Consider the following 23414-nt stretch of genomic DNA (forward strand, 5'->3'; position numbering starts at 1 on the left):
ACAATTTTGTAAGAGTTCAAAATAAAAATTATAACTAAATTATTGGCTGCCACACTGCAAAAATTCAAAATTTTCTAATTGTTTAACCAGTCTTATATCGAAAGAACTAAATCACGATCTTACTGTACAAATCTATATAAAACTGAAAAAAAAAATCAATCGTTTATCATAATTTTTATAATAAATTATTAACTTTTTTTCCACTTTTTATTTATTTATTTGCATTAAGTATCACCAATTTTTTTTTTACCAGCTTATGAATTTTGTTTAAATCATTTAAATATGACTAATAATGTATATATATAACAAAAACAAACTCTATCAATTAAAAGGAATATTTATGAGATTACATTTTTTTTTATAATCTTTTCATGTGATAATTTTTTTTTTCTAATTCCATCATCACATTCATTTAAACCAAACACAATTTAAACCATGTACCTATTTGATTTCTTTGTTAAACATTAAGAACTGCTTTAAAATCTAATTTATACACAATATGTGAAATGAGATATTGAGTTATTTTAAATAAGAGGAGTGATGTGAAAGACAATTTGGTGAGAGAATGACTTGTATCACCTTCATCTGTTAGAAAATATAAAAGTGGAAGAAAAGAGAGAAATTATTTGATTTTTTTGAACGAATATAAGATTTATGCCAAGTTATTCACTCACCAAATTCCCTCGCCTAACCATTTCTCTTTAACATAATAGATGAAACTATATAATTTTGATGTATTTATTTTTAATATTATGCATTAGAAAAAAAGAAATAAATTACCTCTAATTAAAACCTCATATCAAACAAGCCCTTGCCAAGTCCACTTTCTTTTTTCTTTCTTCCTAAACGGCCCCAAATCAAAACCCTAGCCTAACCCTAATACCGTCCCCTATATATGGTGAAACAAATCTCAACTTCTGTATCCTTTACGGCCTCGCATTAGGACGGCCATTTTCTCTCTTCTTCTTCTACCTTCGTTATTCTCATTTTGAAATCCACTCATTACCTTGCTCTGTACATTCATTACTGTTTTCTGTTTATGTTAATGGCGATGGAGGTTGCTTCTTTATGATGAACAATAACGATGACGAGTCTGATCTTAATCCATTCTATTTTGTTTACATTATGACGACAAATCGAGGCATTTGTCTGAGAGAATCACCTCCATCTATCGTTTTTCATTTTGTTTTTCTCTGTTTTCTTAATCCTGTTATTAGTTACTCAGATCTCATTCACCCAGTTGAAATCTGTTGATTGCTTAATGCCGATGATTGTTGTTTCTCCGATCTGTTTTCAAATTCTTACAGATTTCAGTTATTTTCTCTTCTTTTATAAGGATTTGCATAGATCAGGCATGATGATGAATGTTTAATTTTTCTGAAATCTTTTGAATGAAAAATTACCTCCTACTCATTCTGAATGCCTGATAATCTTGATCTATTTGTCTTTATGATAATTGAGAAATCATTTCATCTAGTTTGTTCTGTAAATCTAATCATAATGCATATTTCATTTGGAATTTCAGAGTATTGATGATGTGAAGAGCATAATAATGTGGCAATGATGATAAAACTGATAAATGTATTATGAATTTTGAGGAATGACCTCTTATGATTCTTTTCAAGCACTTTTGAGCCACATTGCTTCATCAATTCATTGTTTATTTTGTTATTATTTTAGTTTGAAGTACTGGGTTTATGTATGTAACAATCATTATTGTTGCAGGACCCTTTGTAATCATCATTCATAGTTCTATTGGTAGTGAAAGTAGCAAGCTTGTAAGCTGGATGAATGTGGGCTCTTGGAAAACTAATGAAAGCTTCAACTTTTCCTAAGATGTACTCATTAAAACTTTAGGCTGTTTGGTTTACTTGTTTTTTTATTACTTTACATAATTGGTTAGCACTCAATGAAAATTTGTGCTAGTTATGTATTTTGGAAAATATTTTATCTATATGATTACAAGTAGATCAGTACTTGGTCATATGTGCATCTAGGAACCATATATTTTGTATATGTTGCGGGTATATATGCATCTAGGAATCATGTAGATATATGAACTTTCCTTAGGCCTCATTTGATCTTTGGTTTTTTTTTTTTTTTTTTTTATAAAATCTAGGTTTTATCCCAAAACCCAACCATCCTATTATCAATCAAATCAATCTTTTTATTAATTAAAATACCTAAATTACTCTCTACTTAAATATTTATTTCTATATTAATAAAAAATTATTTTAATATATATAATATTTATTTATATTTTAATTATTTTAATATAAATTAATTTATAAAATTATTTCATTTTAAATAATTTTATTAATTATCTCAAATAAAAATTAGAACACAATATAAATTCAATTATAACATATTATATTAAATTTTAAATAATTCAAATAAATAAATAATTATACTAAAAAATAAAGTTAATATATTTGAATAATATATATTAATTAATTTATAAATATATCTCATATAAATTAAATATTTATAAAGAAATTTATTCTATTTTTATATATATAAACTCATTCTAAATAAATATATTAATTAATTTAAGTTAATATTTTTTTTACTTATAATATATATATATATATTAAAATTTTATTTTTATTAATAAAAGTTAATATTAATATATGTATAGTTTTTTAATATTTATTTTATTATATTTTTAAATTTAATTTAATATAAATTAAATTATTTTATTTTTAAAAAAGTATTATTAATTATAATATATAAATAAATAGAGTTTTTTATTAATAATAATATTAAAATATTTAAAGTTTTTTAATATTTATTTTATTATATTTTAAAATTTTATTTAATATCATATAAATTAAATCATGTCATTTACAAAATATAAAACTTGATTATTTGTAAAAAAACTCATGATTTATTCAAATAATCCCTTCATCAAACAAGACCCTCTTAGGTCTTGTTTGAGGAAGTGGACTTTTAGATTTTGTTTTGTTGGTTAATTTATAAAAATAGATTTTGTATTAAAATTTATTCGATAATGTTAACCTAGTAATCGCTTCTTATAGCTTATCATGTGTTAAGATGATTTGTGACAATATGAGTACTGATTTCGATGCATTTTAACTGTGAATTTTGGCATTAAAATAAAATATAATTTTAAAAGATTTTTTAAAAACTGTGAATTTTTTAAATTATTTATGTAAAGTTAATAAATTTTATTCAAATTTTAATAATCTGGTGTCAAATATTTTTTTAATAAATAAAGTCTGACTTTTATAAGATTTATTAACATTTTATCTCATAATATCAAAGTTAGGCCATAAAAAAAAAGGTAAATAGCCGTTGCAAAATAATGCTAAAAAAAAGTGCAATCTAAATTATATTTGATTATAAAATATAATTGATTTTTTAATTAATAGTCTGGATCCTAAACAAAAGTCCTATCTATTATGTAAAACTTAATAAAACCTAAAAAACATAAAAAAAATGTTAAAATTTAAAAAATAAATTCAAAACATTGCCTTAGTCAAAATATTAATTTAATTTAGAAAATATTCCAAAAATATTTAAATATCATTTTCTAAATATTATTTGAAAATGAATTTAAGTTTTAAAATTACAAAATAATTTTGGATTTCAAATTAAATTTTTTTATGTAATTAAGATTTAATTATTAAAATAATCAACTTTAATTTTATCTTTGATCTCATTTTAAGTTATTCTTAATTTAAAATTTTTAAATATTATTTGAAAATTATTATAATATTATATATAAATTTGGGTATATCAAAATTTTGATATTTATCCATAAAATAATACAATTATATATATATATATATATATATATATATATATATATATTAATTAATTAATTAATGTTATTATTGAATACGACACAAAATTCTATATATTAAAATCAAATATTTTACAAATATACTATTATTCTTTACAAATATACTATTATTCTAAATGTATAAATTATATAAAATATACTATTATTCTTTACAAATATACTATTATTCTAAATGTATAAATTATATAAGATAGAATTTTTTTTATATTAATAGTTATAGATTTTTTTTTATATTAATTAAAAATTAAATAAATTTATACTTATTTTCATTTTCAGTTATTAATTTAAAAATTCTTAAATTCATTAAAATATAACGATAAATAAAAAATTAAAATTCTAAATAAAATAATGTTTTAAATTATTTTTCTATAAAAAATACAAATTTAGTTTTTAATATTATATAATAATTTTTAAATTAAAGTAAGATTTATATTATTATTATTATTATACTAATTATAAAAATTTAAAATTAATAAAATTTAAGATTATTTATTTCATATTATATAGGATAAAAAAATCAAATAAAAAAATAATACTAATTAAATATAATATTATTTAAAAAAAATATTATTTTAAATAATTTTATATTAATTTGTTTTTCACATATTTATATATTTATTATTTATTATTTATTAAAAATATTATTTTAAATAATAAAAAATTAATATTTAAACATAGTTAAAATTTTAATTATATTATAAGTTTTATTTTGTTGAAAAAAAATATATTATAAATAATAAAAATACTTATTTTTGATAGTTTATTTAAGTTATAAGTGGAATATATATATATATATATATATATATATATATATATATATATATATATATATATATATAATTATTCTGATTTTATAAACAAATATATAATATATAAAAATTATATAAAATAATTATTATATTATATAAAATATATATTATATAAAAATATATATTATATATTATGTTACTTTATTTGATATATTTTATAAAAATTAAATAAATTTTTTATAAAAATATTTTTTTAATATTAATAGTTATATAATATAAGATTTACTTGATTGATGTGGTTGATTTCGTAGATGTTAGAGAGATTACTTTCAATAATAATTTTTTTTTATTTTTAAATATTTATATTTTTTTATTACAATAAAAACTTACATAATTTTTTAGTTAATTTCTGTTATAATTATTTTTATTTAATTACTATTTTTTTAAATTTTATTTTAATTTTTCATTTCTATATAAAAAAGTTAAAAAAAAGAGTTATTAATTTATATTATATTATAATTTATTTTATACTGATAAACAAAAACTTAATTTCAAATTTTTAATAGCAATAATTTAAACATAATATTAATTTTAAAAAATATATTTTGGAAAATAATTTATAATATTGTTTATTTTTCAATAATAATAATAATAAAATGAAAGTATTAAACTAGTTAATTTTGTAATTTTTAAAAAAAATATTATAATGATTCAATACTTATTATCATATTTTATATGATTAATTTAAAATAGTTTTTATTTTATTTTTATAAACATTTTATATTAGTGTTAATTTTCTTATAAGTTTATATTTTTAATTGAAATTAATATGATAGATTATTATAATTAATAAATTTTATTTATTTATTCATATTACCAGTTCAATAATTAAAATTTTGATAATTTTATATATTACTTTTGAGATAAAAATTTAAAAATAATATAAATATAATTTAATTTATATCTTGAAAAAAATTGTTTGGACAAAAGTGGAAGATACACTGTTTTGATTTAAATATAAAGTTTATTTTCCTAATTTTTATATGTATTTTTGTTTATATTTTATATTAATAAATAAAGTAGGTGAAGATTATAAGAATTGGATAATAAAGGTCAAAGTATATTTACTTTATTGATTTTTACAAGTACATATGTTTATATAAAATAAATAATTGGATATATTTCAAACTTATTTATTTTTAGATGGGATTTAATTTTGAACTCAATTTGGAAAATATAATATGCTAAAATAAAATCTTTGGACAAATACTTTGATCTATATAAAAATATGTTTAAATTATGCTAATTAATAATATAATAAATAAATAAATAAATATATATATAAATAACATTCATATATTCTAAATTTAGATTAAATTTTATGATGTTTTATATATAATTATAATATACTAAGAGATATTTAAGTACTTATGTTAAGATTCCTATACAATTTTAAAAAACATGTTTTCAAAATATAGAGATATATTGATTTTTTTTTGATAATATCAAATAATTGAGTATGGAATATAAAAAATTATGATATTATTTAATGATATTTTTTATATTTATGGATATTTACGCCTTTCTCGTTATGTTTTTAAGGATATTTATATAAATTTAGATGAATAAAAAATTCTTTTATCATTTATTTTAGGCTTAAAAAATTAAGGTTGATGAGTATTAATAAATTAATAAATAATTAGATTATATTATATCTTTTATTTGTGGATTAAAGTGGATATAAAAGGCATTAAGTTTCCTCATAATGTATTGTGACCATTATTCTAAGTTTAAATTGATTTGGGATAAAACTGCACATTTAAAGTGAGCAAGAAAATTCAATTGTGATAGATTAGATGTTAACAATTACTACATCAATGTAAGGTGGAAAATGAAGTAGCACAAGATGTTGAAAAGCAAGGTTGCTGCAGTTTTTTATGAGAGTAAATAAATCTTAAGAACACGACGTAGATAATATGGTAACATCAAATCTATGATATTCAATTCATAATGCATTTAATGTTGAAACCAAGGATATTAGTGTAACTAAGGGTGAATATACTGCAATGATGGTCATCGATCGAGAAGATATAATTGAACAACAAGAACTAAAAAATTAAAGGAAGCTGAAAATTATCTGTTGAAAAATAAAAACCTTACCAAAACTTTATTTGCACTCTCACAGTGTATTAGAAGGTCACATAAAATAAATTTGTTTCAAATTGCTTGAATACATAGAGTGATTCAAGCAATAAAATGAAGTAGACTGCTTTCAACACAACCAGTATGACCAATTCTCTAGTGGGTGAAATTGAAGAATTCTCTAGTTGATGAAATTGAAGAACCTGTAGAGGGTAATAAAATATAATATAAACTGTTCAAAAAGTGGTGCAATCAACTTCAAAAGGAAAGGTAGCATAAGAAACTTCATATTACAGATAAGGATGTTGCTTCTCTATGATGAACAATAACGATGTTGAGTCCGATCTTAATCCATTCTATTTTGTTTACATTATGACGACAAATCGAGGCATTTGTCTGAAAGAATCACCTCCATCTATCGTTTTTCATTTTGTTTTTCTCTGTTTTCTCAACTCTGTTATTAGTTACTCAGATCTCATTCTCTCTGTTGAAATCTGTTGATTGCTTAATGCCGATGATTTTTGTTTCTTATTGATGATATCTGATCTGTTTTCAAATTCTTATAGATTTCAGTTATTTTCTCTTCTTTTATATGGATTTGCATAGATCGGGCATGATGATGAATGTTTAATTTTTCTGAAATATTTTGAATGAAAAATTACCTCCTACTCATTCTGAATGCCTGATAATCTTGATCTATTTGTCTTTCTGATAGTTGATAAATCATTTCATGTAGTTTGTTTTGTTATTCTAATCATAATGCATATTTCATTTGGAATTTCAGAGTATTGATGATGTGAAGAGCATAATAATGTGGCAATGATGATAAAACTGATATATGTATTATGAATTTTGAGGAATGACCTCTTATGATTCTTTTCAAGCACTTTTGAGCCACATTGCTTCATCAATTCATTGTTTATTTTGTTATTATTTTAGTTTGAAGTACTGTGTTTATGTATGTAACAATCATTATTGTTGCAGGACCCTCTGTAATCATCATTGCTGGTTCTATTGGTAGTGAAAGTAGCAAGCTTGTAAGCCGGATGAATGTGGGCTCTTGGAAAACTAATGAAAGCTTCAACTTTTCCTAAGATGTACTCATTAAACTTTAGGTTGTTTGGTTTACTTGTTTTTTTTATTACTTTACATAATTGGTTACCACTTAATAAAAAATTGTGCTAGTTATGTATTTTGGAAAATATTTTATCTTAATGATTACAAGTAGATCAGTATTTGGTCATATATGCATCTAGGAATCTGTTACGACTTGTTTCGTAAGATGTGTTTATGGGTTCAAGAATCAAGTTCTTGATCTTTAGGACCGGTGAAAATTCTATAATCAAAGGGCAACGAAATATTTTGGTAGAGAATTTGGAGGAAGGGGATAGAAGAACCAAATGTGCGAAGAGAAATACTGTTTGTCTATGCCAAACAGTTCATAGTAAATAATAATAGACAAATGGGGCCGAAGTTCATATCTTCATTATTCAATTCATGGGTCATTGGGGAAGAAAGATCAGCCTTATATAGGTGATGTCTTGCCCCAGAATATTCGGTTACAACAACTACTAGAAAATAACAGAATTCGGTTTGTAAAATAGAAAAGGAAAACAAAACAAAATATTAATACAACAAAACAGAAATCTGGCCCATGTGCACAATAGGACCGAGAACGGGTGCCGAGAAAGGTTGCTGGAATTATTCTAGGACCGATGCCTTGATTTTAGACCCTAGCATTATCTCCCCCTTCAAAATTCGTCGTCCTTGACGAAAAAGACCGTGGTCTGGTCACCCTCTAATGCGTATGCTTAAAATTTCAAAGAATTCGGTCGGACTAAAGCAAGTCCAGCAAGTGTCAGAGTCTAGGACCGCATTTCTTAGAAGCCTTCGGTCTTCCCGCTCCACATCAGTCCTTCCTTTGGCCCAACACGCCAGGTACAACAAAATGGCCATTTTTCTTCCGGGCATACTCTAGAATGTCTTCAAACAACCAAGCCCAGTCCTTTATCCAGACTAGCAACACATGTGCAACAACATAGCCATGTCTTATAACTACCTTCCTAACTGGTGGTCGGTTGTTGGGTTGCTGGTTGAGTTCTTTGATTATTTGCTGGAAATTTTCAAGAGTGTCTTCCAAAACAAGTGAAACACTTTGGCATTCGTTCTTACTCTTTATTTGTACCGTGGCAGCAACATTATAATTTTCCAAGGCCTTTTCTAGCTAGTTGCCTTGTATTATGTTGACCCGCGACCGAGGGGTACCCTGCTGGACCGTGAAAGTGTGCCAAGTAATGACACGTTCGTCCCCTGTCTCAAACAACAAAGGTGGGTCATAAAAACCTGATTCTTGGACGGGTTCTTGAACAAGTTCTTGAACTTCTTGCTGATTAGTCGGGACCATGAATATTTTGGAGTTGCACCTATGATTGGGCTCCCAATTTTCATTACAAGTATAGCGCCGGTCTTCCTTGGGATCGGTTGTCCGGTTTGTGCTCGGCCAGACCATGTTAACAATGCTCGGATTGGGCAGCAGCGGCGGCTTGGCGCTGTACAAAGGCCTGTGACCGAATCGCAGCAAGAGATGCCTCTTGATTACATCCCACGTCAAGGTTTCCATATGGTTGCGATTCTGCACATATGATTCACGCCACGTTCTTGCCTCTTTTGAGAAGTGAGTGCGGACAATGTCCAACTTTGTGGCATCATTCGTCTTGCCCACCCTAAAGACTTGCTCGACAAATAAGAGTCAACCCTCCAAATCAGTCCCATCAAATTCAGGAATATTAACATTTGTGAACCGGGTTGGAGGAAGGTAGTAAGAAGAATTAACATGGGGTCAGGTGCGGGGATCTTGGCCTTTATTAAACGCACATTTTTCAATGGCTGTCAAGCTTTGTCCAGCAGCATACCTTCTGTCCATATTTTGCAGAAAGGCATTGTGCAAAGCAACTTGTTCGGTCATGTGTTGCTGCAGGGCAGCTTGCATGGAGGCATGTTGTTGGACCAGGCCTTCGAGTAGGGTCTTAAGAGCGTCCATGTCTTGTTTGCTACCGGGTTTCTTTCATTTGAGGATCGTCTTGCTCTGATACCAAAAATGTTACGACTTATTTCGTAAGATGTGTTTATGGGTTCAAGAATAAAGTTCTTGATCTTTAGGACCAGTGGAAATTCTATAATTAAAGAGCAGCGGAAGATTTTGATAGAGAATTTGGGGGAAGGGGATAGAAGAACCAAAAGTGCGAAGAGAAATACTGTTTGTCTATGCCAAACAGTCCATAGTAAATAATAATAGACAAATGGGGCCGAAGTTCATATCTTCATTATTCCATTCATGAGTCATTGGGGAAGAAAGATCAGCCTTATATAGGTGATGTCTTGCCCCAGAATATTAGATTACAACAACTATTAGAAAATAACAGAATTCGGTTTGTAAAATAGAAAAGGAAAGCAAAACAAAATATTAATACAACAAAACAGAAATCTGGCCCATGTGCACAATAAGATTGAGAACGGGTACCGAAAAAGGTTGCTGAAATTATTTTAGGACCGAGCCCTTGATTTTAGACCCTAGGAGAACCATATATTTTGTATTTTATGTGTGTGTGTGTGGGTATATATGCATTCTAAAATCAGAATGTAAATTATAAACAATTTCTTTTCCAATAAAAGGAAAACTGGAGAAGACTTTACCTTTTTTGGGTTGGAAGTTGATATCTTTCAAGTGGACGATTACAATAATTATATATAATTTGAGAAACTCAAATTTGGATGGAAAAAGGTAATGAAATTTCAAGGAGTAGATTAATTTATGTTCATATTTTTCATTTACATATCTTTCACTAGTATGAAAACAAACCAAATTTAAATTTATTTTTAACATTTTCTTACTTTTGGCTGTAGTCCACTTGAATGTTTCCTTGTCTTCCCATCAGCGGGAGTATAACCTATAAATATAAATATTTTAATGTATATGAAAATCAAACAAAATAAATCTACAAGGAATAATTTAAAAAAAAATATGTATAGGAAAATATTTTAAAATATATATCTTTTTAAATATAATAATTGTGTCCTATATTAAAATATTTGAGAATATATTTCAAATATTTTAATATCAAATCATTTTTTACATTAGAATATTACATTGTTAGTGATAAAAATAACAGAAATTCTAAACTATGGTGACTTAGTTTTAATTACAGTTTATTAATTTAAATAAAACAATTAATTTTTTATTTTGTTAGTTAATTTATAAAAATAGATTTTGTATTAAAATTTATTCGATAATGTTACCCTAGGAATCACTTCCTATAACTTATCAGGTATGTGTTAAAGATGATTTGTGACATATAAGGACTGATTCAATGCATTTTAACCTTGAATTGCGTGAGAGATAATCTTTGTTTTAAAATAAAATATAATTTTAAAAGATTTTTTAAAATATTTGTGAGTTTTTTTAAATTAATCATGTAAAATTAATTAATTTTATTCAAATTTTAATAATTTGGGTTCAAATATTGAACACATTAATTTTAAAAGAATTATTAAAATGTACGTTAATTTATATTATAGATTCTATAAGAGGTTCGATTTTTGGTTACGCTCAAGATTTTTTTTTCTCATTATATTCTCCGCGCCCGTCAATTGACGATTTTATTTTAAAATAAATAAAGTCTGACTTTTATAAGATTTATCTATAACATTTTATCTCTGGAATATCAAAGCCAGGCCACAAAAAGAAAGGTAAGTTGGCGTTCCAAAATAATGCTAAAAAAAAGTGCAATTTAAATTATAAAATTTAATTGATTTTTTATTTAGTAGTCCGTGGTCTTAAACAAGAATAATTTAAATTGTTTAAATAATTGTACAAAATTATTTAAAAGGGCCTAACATAAAAAAAAATGTTAGAATTTAAAAATAAATTCAAAATAAGGTGCCTTAATCAAAATATTAATTTAGAAAATATTCCAAAAATATTTAAATATCATTTTTTAACCTTTCCAGATTATTTGAAAATTAATTTGGGTTTCGAAATTACAAAATAATTTTGGATTTCAAATTATTTTTAAATTTTTATGTAATTAAGATTTAATTATTAAAATAATCAACTTTAATATGATGTTTGATCTATCTTAAGTTATTTATAAACTTGGATATATCAAATTTTCATGTTTATAGATAAAATAATATAATTACATATTATATTATATTATATATATATATATTATTTAATTAACATTATTATTAAATACACAAAATTCTATATATTAAATCTCAATATATCCTTTTCAATTCTTAATATAAAATATAGTTATTCCTTTTACCTATCTATATCCTTTTCAATTCTTAATATAAAATATAGTTATTCCTTTTACCTATCTAAATAGTTATCAAATATATTAAAATATATCCTACAAAAAAACAAAACAAAATTTCAAAATTGATATTTTTTCCTTATTATATACTGCCATATATTTTTTTATCACATTTTTTTATTATTATTTTTATTATAAATGATAATAAAATTTAAAAAATTAAAATTATTATTCTACATTAAAATATATTCTTTAATAAAAAATAAACAAAATTCAAAATTTTATAATAATTGATAAAAAGGTAAAATAATTAATTTTTTACTTTACAACAGTTTTATTGAAATATATATATTTTATTTTTATAAATAATTTTATATTTAATTTTTTTCTTTATTAAAATATAACCAATAATAACAAATAAAATAAAAATTAAATATTTTTACAAATATACTATTATTCTAAATGTATAAATTATATAAGATAGAAAAAAAATTTATATTAATAATTATAGATTTTTTATATTAATTATTAATTAAAAATTAAATAATTTTATACTTATTTTCATTTTCAGTTATTAATTTAAAAATTATTAAATTCATTAAAATATAACGATAAGTAAAAAAAATAAAATTCTAAATAAAATAATGTTTTAAATTATTTTTCTATAAAAAATAAAAAAATTGTTTTTAATATTGTATAATAATTTTGAAATTAAAGTAAGATTTATATTATTATTATAATACTAATTATAAAAATTTAAAATTAATAAAATTTAAGATTTTTTATTTCATATTATATAGGATAAAAAAATCAAATAAAAAAATAATACTAGTTAAATATAATATTATTTAAAAAAATATATTTTTTAAATAATTTTATATTAATTTATTTTTCAAAAATTTATATATTTATTAGCTGTTATTTATTAAAAATATTATTTTAAATAATAAAAAATTAATTTTTAAACATAGTTAAAATTTTAATTATTTTATAAGTTTTATTTTGTTGGAAAAAAATATATTATAAATAATAATAATACTTATTTTTGATAGTTTATTTAAGTTATAAATGGAATATATATATATATATATATATATATATATATATATATATATATATAATTATTTTGATTTTATAAACAAATATATATTATATAAAAATTAATAAAAAAAATATTTTTTTATATTATTTAATAAAAATATATATTATAAACAAATATATATTATATAAAAATTATATAAAATAATTATTATTTTATATAAAAATATATATTATATAAAATATAAATTATATAAAAATATATATTATATAAAAATATATATATTATATATTATGTTACTTTATTTGATATATTAAAATATATTTTATAAAAATTAAATAAAATTTAAAATTTTATTTTTAATATTAATAGTTATATAATATAAGATGTTAGATGTGTTGATTTTGTAGATGTCTGAGATTACGGCCACGGTCGATGTCAATAATAAAAAATCTTTTTATTTTTAAATATTTATATTTTATATTACAAAACACTTAAATAATTTTTTTAGTTAATTTCTGTTATAATTATTTTTATTTAAGTTTTATTATTTTATTATAATTTTTCATTTCTATATAAAAAGTTTTAAAAAAAGATTTATTAATTTATATTATATTATAATTTATTTTATACTGATAAACAAAAAGTTAATTTCAAATTTTAATAGCAATAATATAAACATAATATTAATTTAAAAAAATATATTTTGGAAAATAATTTTATAATATTGTTTATTTTTCAATAATAATAATAAAATGAAAGTATTAGACTAGTTAATTTTGTAGTTTTTAAAAAAATATTATAATGGTTAAATACTTATTATCATATTTTATAGGATTAATTTAAAATAGTTTTTTTTTTTTTTTATTTTTATAAACATTTTATATTAGTGTTTATTTTCTCATAAGTTTATATTTTTAATTAAAATTAATATAATAGATTATTATAATTAATAAATTTTATTTATTTATTCATATTACCAGTTCAATAATTAAAATTTTGATAACTTTATATATTAATTTTGGAGATAAAAAATTAAAAATAATAGAAATATAATATAATTTATTTTATATCTTAAAAAAAATTGTTTGGACATAAATGGAAGATACACTGTTTTGATTTTATATGTATTTTTGTTTATAATTTTTATTAATAAATAAAGTTGGTGAAGATTGTAAGAATTGGATAATAAAGGTCAGTATATTTACTTTATTGATTTTTACAAGTACATATGTTTATATAAAATAAATAATTGGATATATTTCAAACTTATTTTTAGATGAGATTTAATTTTGAAATTGGAAAATATAATACTATTCCTATGCTAAAATAAAATTTTTGGACAAATACTTTGATCTATATAAAAATATGTTTTAACTACACTAATTAATAATATAAAAATAAATAAATAAACATATATATATATATAATTAACATTCATATATTCTAAATATATATATATATATATATATATATATATATAATTATATATATATATATAATTAACATTCATATATTCTAAATTTAGATTAAATTTTATGATGTTTTATATATGATTACAATATGATAGAGATATTTAAATACTTATGTTAAGATTCCTATACAATTTTAAAAAACATGTTTTCAAAATATAGAGATATATGAATTTATTTTTATAATATCAAATAATTAAGTATGGAATATAAAAATTTATGATATTATTTAATGATATTTTTTATATTTATGGATATTTACACTTTCTCGTTAAGTTTCTATATTAAGTATATTTATATAAATTTAGATGAATAAAAAATTCTTTTATCATTTAATTTAGGCTTAAAAAATTAAGGTTGATGAGTACTATTAAATTAATAAATAATTGGATTATATTATATCTTTTATTTGAGGATTAAAGTGGATATAAAAGGTATTAAGTTTCCCGAATATTTAAAATTTGGTAAAATAAATTTGGAAGATTTATTATTTAATTTAATTAATATGAGACATTACAAATTTCAAATTTAAGAAGTAAGATTGGGCATACAATATAATTTATTTTTTATAATAAAAAAATTAAATATTTCTTTGATAAAATAATAAAATGATATTATTGTTCATTATTTAGATTTTATTTTTATTGATTGATACAAATAATCACCAAAGTGACAATGTTGATTGAAATTAATTCAAGAATTTTTTCAAGAGTAGTAGTGTGTAATTCATGTGATTATATTATTTGACTCAAAGACTGATAATTAATTGAGCATGAGTATTTGTGACGGTAAATATGTAATAATTAAAAAGTTATTTATATGAATAATTAATCTATTCAAAGATAGATTGAAAATTTGACATGTCTTATTATTAATGTTTGATCATTATACTAAAATACTATTAGTAATTAATATTATTGTCCAAAGACTTGATACTATTGTTGCATTAAGTATTTTGAGATGAAATAAATTATTATTTGAATTTAGTTGTTACTTAAGTTTATAAATACAACTACTTTATTGAATATTCTAAGTGATTAAGGGTTATCTATAATATTTTATGATGTCAAGTTAAAGATAGTTTTTTAGAAGAGACAACAATATTGTTTTTTTGAGGATATTGAGTTTGAGGGGATAAATGATTTTGTCTTTAAAAGTGATTTAGATAATAACTCCTATTAAGTAAGATTTGATTTATATTTCAAGTGTTTTTGACATTGATAAGGATTTTATTCATATTGATGATAATGTTAAAAAAAAATCAAGAGTAACAAGACAATATTGATCAAATTAATTAAGTAAAAACTCAACAACCTCAAAATTAAGTGTTTGTAACAATCCAGTTTAATTGAATTACTTTTTAAAGACAATTTACGGTACTCGTTATATTTTGATATGGAGTTTCACCAAAATAGATGTGAAGGAGTTTCTCAATGGAGACATTGAAAAACAATTTGGTGCAATGAGAAAAATATTGCGTCGAGAGACCAAATTAATATGGTTTACAAATTAAATAAATTCATCTATTGACTTAAAAAAAGTCTCGTTAGTGGTAGCATAAATTTCACAAAATAACAATTCTCTATTTTAATTTTGAAGTGAATTTAATTGATTATTTGTGTATCACAATTTCAGTGGGAGTAACCGCATATTTATGGTTTTATATATGGGTTACATTTTTTTTGTCACAAATTTTGCTTGACATTAAGTAGCCCAATAGTTATGAGATATTTGAAAAGAGTTATGAATTAAATGCTCACATATAGAAAGTCAGATTGTCTTGAGATCATTGAGTATTCACTCTGATCTTACGAGATGCTAAAACAATATGAAATCTACTTCAAGTTATATTTTTCGCTAGCTAGTTTAGTCATTTCTTGAAAAAATGTCAAACAAACACTTACGACTTCATCCACTATTGTAGTAGAATTTGTGACATGTTACTAGGCATCAAATTAGGTGATATTGACATTAGGTTTCTTGTTGTGAAAGAAATGATACAAAGTGGATAGATTTTTATAAAATATTTATGTACAATATGGTTATGGACCCCTTGGGTTTATTATCTAGTGTATTTCATGAGAATATTGCTCATATGAGTGTCATAGAGATTGACGATCTTTAACTTTAGTGGGAGTTTGTAGTTTTATTATCTTTTAGTTTAGTTATTTTATAGATATTTATGAGATTTTTATTCAGATCAAAAATTAAGTATTATTCAGTTTATTACACTTTGTATAATTATGTTTAAAGTATGATCTCACTAAAGTCAAGTAGGACCATTTGAAAATTGACATGAAAAGATTACCGTGCATGGAATTTTCATTCCTCACATTCATAATATGATTTGTCTATTTATGTGATCACTGTTGGATCTAGTTGTGCTTAAATACAACGACGAACTCTTTGGTCTTATATTGATATAATTATTTGATAAAATTGTTTATACAACATATGATTGTGATGACACAAAACTTCAAACGCATTATGGTTGACACATTTATTATTTATACATATGTGATCCAATAGGAGATTGTTGGAATTTATGAGGTCATTAGTATAATAAATAGTTGTGTAAATGTCATCTTTAATATAAGCAAAATAATGTGATCTAATGTGAAATTAAGTTTTTGTCTTATGGGTGTATTTGTCATTAATATAAAGTAAGGATACCTAAAGTGATATTTCTAATTTTATGAATGTGCTAAATTAGAATTATTTAAATTATAATAACTGACCTAATGTTGGTTTGTATGTACGGGTAATGGTGCCCATTTGAGGTACAGACAATTCTTATTTGCGTCTCCATCAACATCAACAAAGAGACAAACTATTGACGTACTCATCAATTGGAAGAACCATTCCATCTAAGGAAAGAGAAGATTAAAGAATCATTCTATCCATGCAAAGGAAAGAGAAGATTAAAGAATCATTCCATCCATGCAAAGTCTAAAAAAGAGAAGATTCACAAAATGAATTAAGATATGCTTTCACCGCATTTAGATTTAATTTCTCACAATTTAAATTAGAATCTAATTAGGATAATCATATAATATGTCAAATAAGAAGAAATACAACACCAATCCGCTATTTCCTCAAAATGGAGAAATTACACAACAATATCTCATTACTATGAGCCTAATACAAGTATTAGGCTGGATTTGAAAATGAAGCTTGAATTCATCGACAAAACTTTTAAGATGTTGATGGATGTAGATGAATAAATACAATGGAGGCTAGTAGATGCTACGACGAGAAACTGGATAATGAACAACATAGAACAAAATCTAAAGATTAATTTACAGAACACTCAACAACTATAAAAGACATTATAATATATATATATATATATATATATATATATATATATATATATATATATATATAAAGACAATAACAAACGAATATATTTTCATTTGTAAGAGAGATATATCCACTATTCAACAATGTACTTCTCATATTGTTGACCATTATTTTAAGGCTAAATTGATTTGGGATGAAACTGCACATTTGAATTGAGCAAGAAAATTCATAGTGCATCAGATGTTGAAGAAGCAAGGTTGCTTCAGTTTTTTATGGGAGTAAATAAATCTTAAGAACATGGCGTAGCATCAGATGTATGACATTCAATTCATAGTGCATTTAGTAGTGCATTTAATGTTGAAATCAAGGATATTAGTGTAACTAAGGGAGAATATACTACAATGATGGTCACAAAGAAGGTATAATTGAACAACAAGAACTAGAAAATTAAAGGAAGTTGAAAATTACCTGTTAGAAAAATAAAAACCTTACCAAAACTTTATTTGCACTCACAGTGTATTAAAAGGTCACATAAAATAAATTTGTTTCAAATTGCTTGAATACACAGAGTGATTCAAGCAATAAAAATAAAAAGAAGTATACTGCTTTCAACACAACCAATATGAACACAACCAATATGATCAATTCTCTAGTGGATGAAACTGAAGAACCTATAGAGGTTAATAAAATATAATATAAACTGTTCAAAAAGTGATGCAATCAACTTCAAAAGGAAAGGTAGCATAATAAACTTCATATTACAATGCAGGTGGTATTTCTAAATCCCATGTTAGTCTCAATCTTTTTATACATTTACATTTGAACACAACATAAACACATAATCATGATAACAATCACTAGTAAAAATTGCACAATTACCGAGAATTAGAGCTGAGAGCGGAATAATGCTCTTGGTGATAATAATATCAGCGAGAGCAAAAGGTTACTCTTATTCATAATATAATTATAAACGAGAGCTATTGATTGCTCTCGTAAAAGATATATATTTTAACCTAAATTAATTACAATCGTCAAGTCTTTCTTCAGCCAAACTATTTCTTCTCCTCTCTGCAGATTCTCTAATGTCTAAATTCACGCAGCAAGCTCAATCAATCTCCATTTTCTTCTTCTAAACCTAAACTACATCTCCTCTTTGCTGTCTATAGCAGCGGCGACGACTCTACTTTAGATCTTATCAGTTTTTCTCGATTTCGACCTCTCTTTCTGCACAAGCGTTTTTCGAGCTCCATGTATATGCTACTACAGCCATGGACGGAGGAGCCAGACACTATAACCTTCGTACGATTGAAGAGGTTTTCAAAGATTTTAAAGGTCGACGTTCTGGTTTGATTAAAGCCCTTACTACATGTATTATCTTTTGTTTGCTTCTATGATGTTAGGGTTTTGTGGAAGATTAATTTTTTTATACATTTTAATTCTCCTCCTGATTTCGATAATTTTGATTTGCTTGACAGATGTTGAAGATTTTTGTCAATAGTGCGATCTTAGTTAGTAGTTAAGGTTTTCATTCGTTTGCTTTCTCTCTTATTGATAGTAATGCGTTGGTCTGCTTGTGCTGTTTAAACTTGTCTTCCTTTTAGTTTGTTCTTAAATGATATTATATGGATCTTTGTTTGATGAAATTTCGATTGCATTAGTTTGTTTGATGGTATTCGATTAATTGTGTCTAATTTCTAACTTTTGTCTCTTTTGACGATTGACACTGATAACAGAGAAGGAGAAACTTTGTCTATATGGATTTCTTAGTGAGCAATGGGAAGTTAATTTACCTGCTGAAGAGGTGCCACCTGAGCTTCTAGAACCTGTTCTAGGTATTAATTTTGCAAGAGACGGGATGCAAGAAAAAGTATGGTTGGATCTTTTTTCAGCCCATAGGGATACCTGGAGTAGCCTTCTATTTTGGTGCTAGATTTGGCTTTGACAACTCTCACAGGTCTCTATATCATCCACCATTATTTTATTTTTGTATTTTGGATTCCCATTTCATAGTTCATCTAGTTTTTGGGGATAGTTGTTGGTCTGATGATCCATGCTCGAATGATGATAATGCTTGGAAAACGCTTTATCACAAGGTTAGTTTCATTCCAAACTTAGTTCGTGTATGATTTTTTACTTATTTTTCTATTTGTTCGTGATAGATTTGGGAATTTTGATTGACCCGTTTCGATTTGCATCGATGTTTGATATTAGGTTATTGATTTGGTCGCTGTGGGTTTAAGGCTGAGAGAACGGAGGAGAGGAGGGCGACAAGTTCAAGGTGGGTTAGACTGCTTTCAGAATGTCTTTTAATTGGTTGATTTGGTCAGAGATTGTCCATGGTCGGAGATATGGAGATATGGAGAAGAAGGAGAGAGAGATGAAAGAACAGGGACGATGAGAATTGGAGAAGAAGGAAAGAGAAATGGAAGATTATAATTTTATTTTAGAATGACTAATTATAACCGAGAGCATTGACTCTATTCTCGGTAAAAAAATATTAATTCTTTCCGAAAGCGAGAAATTCTATCGGTGACATTATTGTTTTTTTCACCGAGAACGTTTGTTGCACTCGGTGAAATTTATCACCGATGACATATTGACTTTCACCGAAAATTTATGCTCTCGTTAAAAATCATTTTTTTACTAGTGAATATAATGATAATAACAATGAAATAATATGGTGGATAGATTCAGGGACAAACAATCATTTTTGTAATACTAGAAAACTAATCATTATTGTTAGAAAGAGAACAAAGAGAATAAAGGCGGAACAAATAAATAGCCGGTGGCTGATGGGCGAAGTATTGAGTATCGATTATTTCAGTGCTGCATTAGAGAGAAAAAAACTAGGGCTATATATGCGGCATATGCCCATAAGACTATAAATCGTATTATTTTTTTTGCCAACCCGCGGGCCAACCCAAGCTCGACCCGCTTAAGTCCACAACCCGAGCGGGCTGGCCCGTGTAGGCTCACTTCCAAATGAGTTGCTAATATTTCAACCCAACCCGTCTAAATTGTTTGGCGGGGCGGGCCAACCCAACGGGCCTAACCCAAATTGACGACTCTAGTACATGCGATTGCATTAATATAAAACTAAGTAAAAATCCTAAAAAATATCAGAAAAATGTTAGAATTTAAAAATAAATTTCAAACGGGGCCTTAGCCAAAATATTCGTTTAGGAAATATTCCGAAAATATTTAAATATCATTTTCCGACATTTCGAGATTATTTCAAAATGAATTTGAGTTTCAAAATTACCAAAATAATTTTGGATTTCAAATTATTTTTAAAATTTTAATTATTATTTTTAATTAGGGTTTAATTATTAAAATAATTAACTCTAATTTGATCTTTAATCTCATTTTGGATTATTCTAAATAGTAAAATTTAAAATATTATTATAAACAATAGTATTATTTTTAAAATTAGGTAGGTGAAATTTTCATTCTTACCGATAAAACAATACAATTTATATATATATATATATATATATATATATATATATATATATATATATATATATATATTAAGTTAAATACAGAAAAATGGAAAATTAATTAAAAGATAAATAATTAATTAAGTTGAAATAAGAAAAATGTTTTAATAGATTAAAATGAATTTAGAACAATAAAACTAAGTTTATTTAATACGACATAGTTTTGATGATGAATTCATAAGTGAATAAAACTAAGTTGTGCAAATATTTTATGCGCAGGTACAACTCAAGAGACACATTGCTTCAGCAACAGTCTGATGAAGCACGAGTAGACGCTTTACTTCAACAATCGTCTGAAAAAGCGTTCGCTTATCTGCATAGCTCATCAGCATAGCGAACAACATCGTTCTTTATCAACAGTCTGCCAAGTCAGCTTAATACGCCAAAAACGTATAACTGCCACGTACACAATTATTCCACTAGCCCGTGTTATACCCTCCAGTACACCACGTTCTACCGAATATTCTACAGTACAATCTCGTACGCCACGATCCAACGAATATATTCTTGCATACGATCCCGTACACCTAGCGTACATCTAAAGAAAAGCTGACACGTATCCACGAGACAAATTTGACCGTTGCTACACTACAATATAAAAGGTGATCAGAGTACAACGGCGATCTGGATTTTTGACTCTCCACACTTCTGCGTGCTTAATCTCTCTCTAACTCATCTTTTTCAAGTGTGTTATGTAATTCACTACGTTAAGCTGAGAGATGATCTACTGTTCTACCTGAGTGTATTTCAGTTTTATAAGTTGAATAGAACATTGTCTGTTCAACAGTGAGTGGTAGTTAGGAGTTCAGAAATAGACAATTGTTAAGTCTTGTTCTGACTGGGTTTGTGTAGACGCTATACGAATCAAAGTCTTCTAGTGAAATCTTTCTGAAAACAGAAGAAGGGGTGACGTAGAAGTTTATCTCCGAACATCCATAAAACTCTTATGTCATTTCATTTCTGCATCTAACAGTCGATTATCTGCCACTCCAAATCTAGCAAGTAATTTCCGCACTTGAATCCGTTCAAGAGCTTGTTATAATTTGTTGAAGAATAGAAACAGATTTTCATCTCTAACAAGATTAAAATCGAATTGAAAGTGATAATTAGTACAACAATATTCAACCCCCTTTCTATTATTGTCACATATCCTAACAAGTGGCATTAGAGCCAAATTTTCTATTCTCAAGCAAAGAAGATACCTAAATCATGTCTCTCATAAACTAAATCCTAATATTCTCAAAGGAATATTATGATGACTTAAAGATCAAAATACAAGCTCATTTGGCCGCTCAAGATGATGATATGTGGTATGTCATTACTAATAGTCCGATGAAGATTCTAAAGGTCAGCACAACCACAACTTCAACCGATGGTGCTCCTGAGATGAAGGAGAAACTAAGATTTGAGTGGGCTGCTGAAGATAAGAGGAAGGTCAACCTCGATAATGTGGCCAAAAACATTCTCTACAAGACTCTTGACAAGAACATGTTCAGCAAGATCAAGTCATGTTCCATTGCCAAAGAGATTTGAGAGAAGCTGACTCAACTCTATGAAACGACCAAACCAAAGAAACTAAGCTAATTTTTTCCACACAAAAGTTAGACAACATCAAGATACGTCCTGGAGAGACAATGGCTAAATTCGATGAAATATTCAGCAACATTGTCATTGAACTCTCCACTCTGAGAATGACATATTTCAACAAAGAGGTTTCCATTAAAGTCATGAGAGCTCTGCCTAGAGAATGAGACATCAAGACGATGACAATGAGGGAATCCAAAGATCTCAACAAGCTTGAGCTGCATGACCTGTTCGCCAATCTAAAAGCCAATGAATTTGAAATAAACTCAAGGAATGAAGATGATCTATCCACATCCGTCTCAACAAAGCGCTGGTGACTGCTGAAGAGCCACCTGCCGCGATAATTACGAAGTCTGTTGAGCAGATCATCAACGATGCAATGTCACTCATCATCAAGAAGTTTGGCAAATTAATGAAGAAGATTCATTCTAACTCCAATTCTAATAATAATTATTATAAGAATGAATCCAAAGCTAATTGA

General features: G+C 24.9%; 2 non-coding genes and 2 pseudogenes across 2 annotated transcripts; all 4 read left to right on the forward strand.

The window, feature by feature from the left end:
* The first annotated feature begins 1063 nt into the window (after positions 1-1063).
* Positions 1064-1158, forward strand: LOC124923251 (annotated as a pseudogene).
* Positions 1159-1349: 191 nt separating this feature from the next.
* LOC124923066 lies at positions 1350-1419 on the forward strand. The gene has a single exon (XR_007098088.1). It is a non-coding gene; the product is annotated as a small nucleolar RNA Z105 (small nucleolar RNA).
* Positions 1420-7027: 5608 nt separating this feature from the next.
* Positions 7028-7122, forward strand: LOC124923252 (annotated as a pseudogene).
* Positions 7123-7325: 203 nt separating this feature from the next.
* Positions 7326-7395, forward strand: LOC124923065. Its single transcript, XR_007098087.1, has one exon. It is a non-coding gene; the product is annotated as a small nucleolar RNA Z105 (small nucleolar RNA).
* Positions 7396-23414: the final 16019 nt, after the last annotated feature.

Source organism: Impatiens glandulifera, chromosome 1 (genome assembly GCF_907164915.1).
Source record: "Impatiens glandulifera chromosome 1, dImpGla2.1, whole genome shotgun sequence".
Classification (NCBI taxonomy): domain Eukaryota; kingdom Viridiplantae; phylum Streptophyta; class Magnoliopsida; order Ericales; family Balsaminaceae; genus Impatiens; species Impatiens glandulifera.